The sequence below is a fragment of the Chlorocebus sabaeus genome, chromosome 12, assembly GCF_047675955.1.
Source record: "Chlorocebus sabaeus isolate Y175 chromosome 12, mChlSab1.0.hap1, whole genome shotgun sequence".
NCBI lineage: Eukaryota > Metazoa > Chordata > Mammalia > Primates > Cercopithecidae > Chlorocebus > Chlorocebus sabaeus.
This window is the reverse complement of record NC_132915.1, coordinates 91,313,286-91,322,149: the sequence shown is the minus strand read 5'-3', so window position 1 is coordinate 91,322,149 and position 8,864 is coordinate 91,313,286.

Sequence of the window (8,864 nt, the reverse complement as noted above, 5' to 3'; positions counted from 1 at the left end):
CAGTTTTACACTAGCTATGCCTGGAGGGAGGGGAAAAGAGGTTACAAATGAAGAAACTAGAATGGAGTCTGTCTAGCTCTCTCTGCTAGGAGAGAGTCACTCAGGTTAAAACAAGGTAGGGTATCACATCTGCATTATGAGGGCTCAGTTAAAAGGTATCTATAATTTCTTCCCTGTCTGCCAATATAAGGGCCTCTACAGAAAAATGGGAAGCTGGTCACTGAAGGGCTTCAGTGGACAGGAGGAGACAGGAGCCTAGGTTTGAGTCCAGTCGTTAGTCATTGATGAATGACTGCATGGTTAACCCAGCGGCCTCTTCTTAATCTCACAGCTTCACCAGTAAGTGAATACAGAACATCAGAGCCCTCAGAGATTCCCTTATCCAGCTGTTTTTAAAGTTCTTAAACAGAAGTCCAATTCATAAAGCCCTTCAAAAAATAATTTTTTTTTGCTATTTTTCTTTCTTCTGGTGGGGAGGTGGTTATTGGGAGAGAACGGCAGAGGGGATAGATTCCCATCTACTTGAACTGCCCTGCAAGACTGTGGTCCTTTGGTCTGAAAAAAAAAATTGAACTGAAAAGATCAACTAACCTCTCCACATTCCTGATAGGAAAAAATGAGGCCCAGAGAGGGGAAGCTACCTAGCCAAGGTCACACAACTGGTTTCAGCTAAGTCCTAACCTCAAGATCTCATTCCCAGTTCAGTGCTTTATCTACCACACCCCCATCCCAGCCGGATCCTCAATTAATTATTAAGAGCAACTTTTATACCTGGAAGTATTTATTAGCATTATCAGGCTACTAAAATGCCATCACCTACTCACATAGTGGCTAAAGGATCTGTTGTGTGAGGCAAATTGCTCAAAGTTTCAAGGCATTTTAAGACTTGTGGGTTTTTTCAGTTTTGTTTGTTTATTTGTTTTTGCTGCCGTATACTTTTTTATGGTGGTAAGATATAGATAATATAAAATTTGCCAGTTTAGCCACCTTTAAGTGTACCATTTAATAGCATTAAGTACATTCACATTGTTGTGTAACCACCAGCACTATCCATCTTCAGAATTTTGTCATCATCCCAAACTGAAACTGTACTCATTAAATAATACCTCCCCATTCCACTACCCACCAGGGGAACCACCTTCCAATTTTCTGTGTCTCTGTATTTGACTATTCTACGTACTTCATATAAGTGGGGAATCCTATACTATTTGTCTCTTTGTGACTGGCTAAATTCATTTAGCATAACGATTCATCCTTGTTGTCGCATATGTCAGCATTTCCTTCCTTTTTCAGGCTGAATAACTTCCCATTATTACCAACAATATCCCCAAATGTGGCATGCGTCACATTTGTTATCCATTCATTCCTCAGTGGACACTCAGGTTGTTTCCACATCTGTGAGTGGAGTTGATAACATTACTTACCTTGTGGTGTAATTGTGAAGACTGAATGAGTAAAGCGGTTTACACAGTGCTTGGTTATGGGCTAAGAACCTCGGCAAGTCATTCCTGTGGGCAGAGAGGGGGTGAAATAGTTTATGTGTTCTTATCCTTTCCAATGCACTCATACTGGTATTGAAACTCTCTCGTGCAAGTGTGGTACTTTATAGTTTCCAAACCACATGCAGGCTGGTGATCCCATGTGCGTTCCCAGCCCTCCTCTGTAAGGTTCACAGGACGGGTGCTGGTATCTCTATTGCAGAGGGGGCAAAACTGAGGCAAAGAGAAGGCCTCAGGTCAGCCAGATATTAGCAGCTCTCAGTGGCTGGCTGTCTCTCTGGCTCTTGGGGAGTCCACTGTGGTAGACTGGGTTACGTCCGGCTATATTCACCTCCCCAAAGGAGAATTATGCACCCCAACTCTATCAATGTGAGGCTATAAGACTTGCTCTGGCTAATACAATGTGAGCACAAGTGACGTGTGCTACTTTGGAGCAGAAGCTTGAAGACTTAGCACGTCACTCACCAGGTCTCTTTTCCCTCTTCTGTGGCATCTGACGACGTTCCATAGAGAGAAAGGGAGAGACAGAGAGAGGCAGCGTGCTCCATCAGCCTGAGTCCTAAAGTGAAGATGGTGTGGAACAGGGAAGCAGTTGACACATTATGGATATAGAGAGTGAGCAAGAAGCATGCCTTTGTGATAAGGTTTAAATCCACTGAGATTTTGGAGTAATTTCTTACATAGTAAAACCTAGCCTCTCCTAACTAATGTATCTATAAAGGCAATATCCTGTCCTGAGAGTAGGGATTTATTATATTGGCTCTAGATGAATATTGACTGGTCTATGGTGCGTGCGTGCGTGCGTGCGTGCGTGTGTGTGTGTTCATAGCACAGAGAATATGAGAAAGTAAAGGCCTAGCCCAAATTGTCCCAGATGCTGTGTAGAAAGGCCTGTTTCTCATTCTTCATCTCTTCTCCCCAATTATTTGTATTACTCTGAAGAAAACTTTCTGATCTCTGTGAATTCCATGATAGCAGATAAAGGTTTTCTTCTTTCCTAACTTATTTGGGGAAATGACTTTCAGGAGCTATGTATTGGCTCTTAGAAATAATTCTAGCAGCCTGTGTTTCCTGAGTGTTTATTCCCTACCAGGTACTATGCTAAGAGCTTCTCATGCTCTGCCTCATTTTCACTTAATAATTCGTGTTGGTATTAAATGCTGCTATTTCCAGATTTTTGAGACAAGGAAATGAAGAATTAGAGATCTTAACGAACTTTCCAAAGCCACACAGCTACTAAGAAGCAAGGCTGGGACTGAAATCCAATTACAGTGTTGGATGATTTCTGACTTTCAGTTTGGGTCCTTCTTAATAGGTACTATTATGCTTGCTTCCTCTGCTATTTCTTTTCCCCCCACCCTCTGCTAATTCTAAGCCCCACTCTTTGCTCACCATGGATGGTAGAGGGGAACCTCCTTTCCCTAGTCCTGGTTTCAGTGAGGAAGAATTTTTTTCTGAGCACATTCCTGGTTCCTCTCCATGCTTTATCCATTCCTGGAAAGACGAAGGATTGTACATTTGAGAATACCTGGTCATGCCCAACTCAGCACTTCTTCTGACAGGGAGGGAGCTGCTCCTTCACCCTGCCCCCTTCAGCAGGAGGCCTGCCCTAGTCTTTGCAGCCCACTTCTGGGGTTCACTATTAGTGGCACCCTTCAGCTACCAACCCTAAAATCTTCTTCTCCAACCTGACAATATCACTAATAAAGAAAATATTCTGGCCTTCCTCTGCATCTTTTTGTTCAGAACTCAGACAAGGGAAAGGAATGCTATTTATTCAGTCCTGCATAGAGCCCCAAATGGGCATCCTAAGGGAACTGCACAGGTGGGAAAGATTTCATTTTATAGTTGAGGCTCAGAGAAGTTAAGTGATTTGGGCCAGGCGCAGTGGCTCATGCCTGTAATCCTAGCACTTTGGGAGGCCGAGGTGGGTGGATCCCTTGAGCTCAAGAGTTCAAGACCAGTCTGGGCAACATCAAGAAACCCTGTCTCTACAAAAAATACACACACACACACACACACACATTAGCCAGATGTGGTGGCGTGTACCTGTTGTCTCAGCTACTTGGGGGGCTGAGGTGGGAGGATTGCTTGAGCCCAGGAGGTGGAGGCTGCAGTGAGGTGGTATCGTGCCATTGCACTACAGCCTGTGTGACAGAGTGAGACAAGAAGGAAAAAAAAAGAGAGAAGTTAAGCGATTTGTCTAAGGTCACAGGAAATGAAATTGAGGTCAGTTTGAGTCTGAAAACCATATATTTTCCTCCATAGCATACCATTTACTCATTAACTCCCTCTGCCAAATACAATACTATATTCTGCAATACAAAAAGTCCTACCCCTGTTGGGAGATGACCTTCCATGGGTCTCGTGTCTCTGTACATTTTGTGAGCATAGGTACTGACTGCCCTTTGTCCTAGACTGTCTTTTCAAGGATGTTTGTAGGGCAGGCTTGGAGGATAGAGATAGTGTTTCCCTCTACAGCAAAAAATAGATATAACTACTTCCCATTATAAAAGATGTGATTTCCCTAAGCTCAGGGTTCTTATGTAACACAATCCACTGTGTGTGCTGGTACCCCTTCATACCACTGCCCATGGGGCTTTGGCACAAAGAGAACTGATGCACACATGCTGATGCTCATGCTGCTTGCTGTGCTATGAATAATACAGTTGTCTGTCTTTGACTCAGAAGTCTCACATCTTCTGCCTGTATCCATGAAACTGGCAGGCTGGCTTGTTAGCTTGCAAGTAGAGTAAAATCTCAGTCCTTAACAGCACCTTCATCATCAGTTTAATTCAGTTGTGTTACATCACACATGCTTTTAACTCTAATTATTTCAACTAAATTTACAAAGTCAGAAAAAGCAATAAAGAAATCATTTAGATATCAATCTCTCTTCCCTTTTTCTGAATAAGTGCATGCCTTGGAGTGAGCATGCAATGAGTTAGATCTGTTTTCTCAGTAGGTCTCAGTTTACATGCGGATCTCACGGTGTGCCACACTGAGTGTGAATCTAAAGTTGAAAGATGTTTACCAAGCATGATGGCACATGCCTATAGTCCCAGGCTGAGGTGGGAGGGTGGCCAGAGCCTGGGAGGTGGAGGTTGCAATGAGCTGAGATCACTGCACTGCAGCCTGGGTGACAGAGCCAGACCCAGTCTCAAAACAAAGAAATAAACAAACAAAGTTCAAAGATGCATATTTTTTTTTTCATGTAACATGGCCTCTTAAATTGAAACCATCCACTTTTGGTTGTCAGCCAAAGGAACGTTTCAATGACAATAAATGAGTCTCCAGTGTGGTGCTTTCCTGGGAAAATTTCAAGCATGGTTTTTACCTTATAATATGATTTGTTTGTTTGTCATGGGCCAAGTCCTCATAAGCTATGACACTAGAGGATATTTTTTGGGAGGGGTGGTATAAGGTGTATGGGGAGGTAAAAGGGCACTATTTCAAAGGACACACTATTTCTTTTACAATTGAATATAGAATGTACTTTTTTGTTTTTGTTTTTGAGACAGAGTCTCGCTCTGTCGCCCGGGCTGGAGTGCAGTGCCCGGATCTCAGCTCACTGCAAGCTCCACCTCCCAGGTTTACTCCATTCTCCTGCCTCAGCCTCCCATGTAGCTGGGACTACAGGCGACCACCACCATGCCCGGCTAATTTTTTGTATTTTTAGTAGAGACGGGGTTTCACCGTGTTAGCCAGGATGGTCTCGATCTCCTGACCTCATGATCCGCCCGTCTCGGCCTCCCAAAGTACTAGGATTACAGGCTTGAGCCACCGTGCCCGGCCTAGAATGTACTTATCATTACATTTATGCATGACCTTTTTAGTGTGATAAGTTCAATCTAATCCTTTCTCATACGCAGAGACGAATGAGTCTCATGCCCTTGATTTTGACTTCGTCAACTTACTAAATTTTGAAGTATATTAATTGCCGTTTCTTTTTTGGTTAATGTCAATGGCCATATCACCATGACTGTACCCGATCTCAACTTTTTTTGGTTAAACTAGCTTTTTTGACCATTTCTTTTTAATTACATTCTGTATCACTGGAAGTCAATCAACTACATTAAAATATACTAGTTTTTAAAATTGGGTAGAACACACATGTGATAATAAAATTCAAAGTACAAATTGTATTAGTTCTTTTAAATCTTCAATATGGCTTCAGGATTTGGGACACCAGTATTTTAAAGTCTGAGCGTGGCTTGGTGGCAACTCCAAAACCATGTAAGCATAGGGTAGGGGGGAATCTCCAATTCAAGATAAGCCTATGAACCAAAATTCACAAGCATAAGAAGAAAACTAACAAATAAAATTAAGCCTATAATAAGGAGATGAATTAGTTTTGTTTAAATAAACATAGCAGAGAGATCTGAAAATGACTTTAATTGTTTAGGCTCTGAGAAGAGATGAAGGATAAAATAACATCTATTTTTTACAAAACAATTTATAAAAATACAAGCAGAAATGAAGCCAGAGCAGGTGACAAAGAATCTGTACCTGGAGGATCCCATGCATCTCCCCAGGAATAGGGTGACCCCTCACACATTTGCTGTATCTTCCAGCAGATGGCTAGCTTGTGTCATTATGCCACACTCCTCTCTGATGGACACTTCTTTGCCTTACTCCAATCTGGGACTAGAAAGTCAAGGTGTGAGGAAGGGATAAGGGGAAGCAACTTCAGCCCCTCTCCATCTAAGGCCCTCCCCACACCATCCAAAGCCCCTACAGTGCTGTCTCTCTCCATCTGTGTTCTCCTTTGTGCAGGAAGCAATGGGGCAGAGCAAATCAGTGCTGCCCAAACAGATAGATATCCAGGGAGTTGTCAGTCCCATCTGCCTGCAGGCACATCCAATCCTCACTAGTGATTCTTTTGGAGCCCCTCTCCCTTGGTTCTAGATAAGGATACAGTCCCCTTGCGGGGGACAGAAAGAAGGGGTCTCTTTCCATGACATTACAATTTCCCCAAAGGCTGACTTCCCTCCCATGTCTCCAGTCTTTCTTTCCACAGATTACTGGTGATGGTGTGTCTGTGGGGAGGGGGTTGGAAATGGGGAATAGGTGAGGGAGTAATGGAGTGGAGGTAGAATTTGGTGGAAGAGCTGACTTCTTCAACAACTGCTCTTCAAATGCCCTGCTAGAAGGTAGCTGACTCCAGCCACGGGCAGTTCTTTCAGTGTAAAATGTGGGCTCCTTGTGGCCTTTTTGTTTTCGAGTTTGGGTTTCAGCAACAGATCCAGGACAATAGGAAGAGATGTATACATGGAATAAACCCCGTCAATGTCTAGTTATATAAAGATACATGTCTTCTTTGCCCTTCTCTTATAGTTTAACAAATGTTGGCATACTATTTAGTTTTCTGCACCTCACTTTTTTCCCCCCAAGTATTTCCTAGACATTGTTCAATATCAGGACATATACATGGGCCTAATTCTTTTTGATGGCTGCATAGTATTTCACAGTATACACATACTATAATTTACTATTACAACTTTCTAGTGATAGACATTTCATTTGTCTCTAGTCTTTTGTTATTACAAACAGTGCTGCAGTGAATATTCCAAGTATACATCTCTTCTTATAGAAATAGCTTTTTAAAAAAGTTAAGTAGACACCCCAATGGATGTTTGGCACCCAATGGACAGTCCCTCTTAATTATGCTGCAACTGGTCACATAACCCTCCTAACTTTGAAAATTCTGGGACTTATTACAAGAATTGACCATTTCTACTATTTTTTAATTGTATTACTTAGCATGTGACAGGCACTCTGCATCCACAAGAGTGTTTCTGTTCAAAGCTGCATCAAAGTGTAATGTCTTTCACATAGGAATGCAGCAATTAGGGACCTGCATTTAAGCTGGCTATTGTGCTACAAGTGCAAATAAAGGGAGGACATGGAATAGGGCTTAGTAGAGCCCTGAGGTCACATGTGGCCAGATTCAAGTCCCACCCAATTTTTACCTAAACAATTTTAGATCTGTATGACACGCATTTTTTTTTTTATTCCTAAAACGGGATAAATACAGTACTGACTTCATGGGGATGTGGTAAGGATTAAATAAGAAAATATGCAAGATTCTTAGGACAGTTCCTGGTACATAGTAAGTGTTGAATAAACATCAGCTATGCATAAAGATCTCCCTTCAGGTGACAATTGGATATAAGGAAGCTTACTAGCTAAGGTCTAAGTTCTAAGTTCATACCTGGGCAATTAATGATCATTGGTTCACGGTTTCCTCCTTTACTTGGCTCAGGCAAATTTCTTAATTTCAAAAATGTTAAAGTGTGACAACAAACTACACTTATTAAAGAATATGGAAATAGAAGCCTAGACCTCTAGGGTTGCAAAGGGATTTCAATATCACCCTATATTAGATTATCATGTAATAATCATTTCCCTCTCTTATTATATACCAGACATTTTGCACATATTATCCCATTTAATTTTCACAAAGACCCATATTGCAGAAAAGACTGACAATCTGAGAAATCAAGTGACATGCACAACTGCATACCATTAGATTATAGAGTAGGAATTCAAACCCAGGTCTCTCTGAAAATATGAGATGTACAAACTGTCACACACTTTTCCAGTGAAACCTCACTTGTTCATAGCAGAACCAGTTTATAAAAGGTCCTGAATGCTAAGAGAAAGATTGATTTAATGTGGGGGTGGGGGACTAAGGCAGGGCCACCTTATCCATTAGGGACAGTGCAGTATGCACAGTGCTTAGGGCCTCCAATACTTTTAGGGGCCAAGAAAAATGAATATTTATTTATTTTAGAGACAGGGTCTCCCCATGTTGCCCAGGCTGGAGTGCAGTGGCTCTTCACAGGTGTGATCCCATTACTGATCAGCACGGGAGTTTTGACCTGCTCCGTTTCGGATCTGGGCCGGTTCATCCCTCCTTAGGCAACCTGGGGGGTCCCTCCCTCCTGAACTTAAGTGCGGACACCCTATCTATTGATGCAGTGCACTACAGCCCATTACTTCTGGGCTCAAGCGATCCTCTCTCCTCAGCCTCCCCAGTAGCTAGGATTACAGGCGCAGACTACTAGCCCTGGCTTACGTTGTTTTTTTTTTTGAGACGGAGTCTCGCTCTGTCGCCCAGGCTGGAGTGCAGTGGTGCAATCTTGGCTCACTGCAAGCTCCGCCTCCCGGGTTCACGACATTCTCTTGCCTCAGCCTCCCGAGTAGCTGAGACTACAGGCGCCCGCCACCACGCCCGGATAATTTTTTTGTATTTTTAGTAGAGACGGGGTTTCACCGTGTTAGCCAGGATGGTCTTGATCTCCTGACCTCGTGATGCGCCCATCTCGGCCTCCCAAAGTGTTGGGATTACAGGCGTGAGCC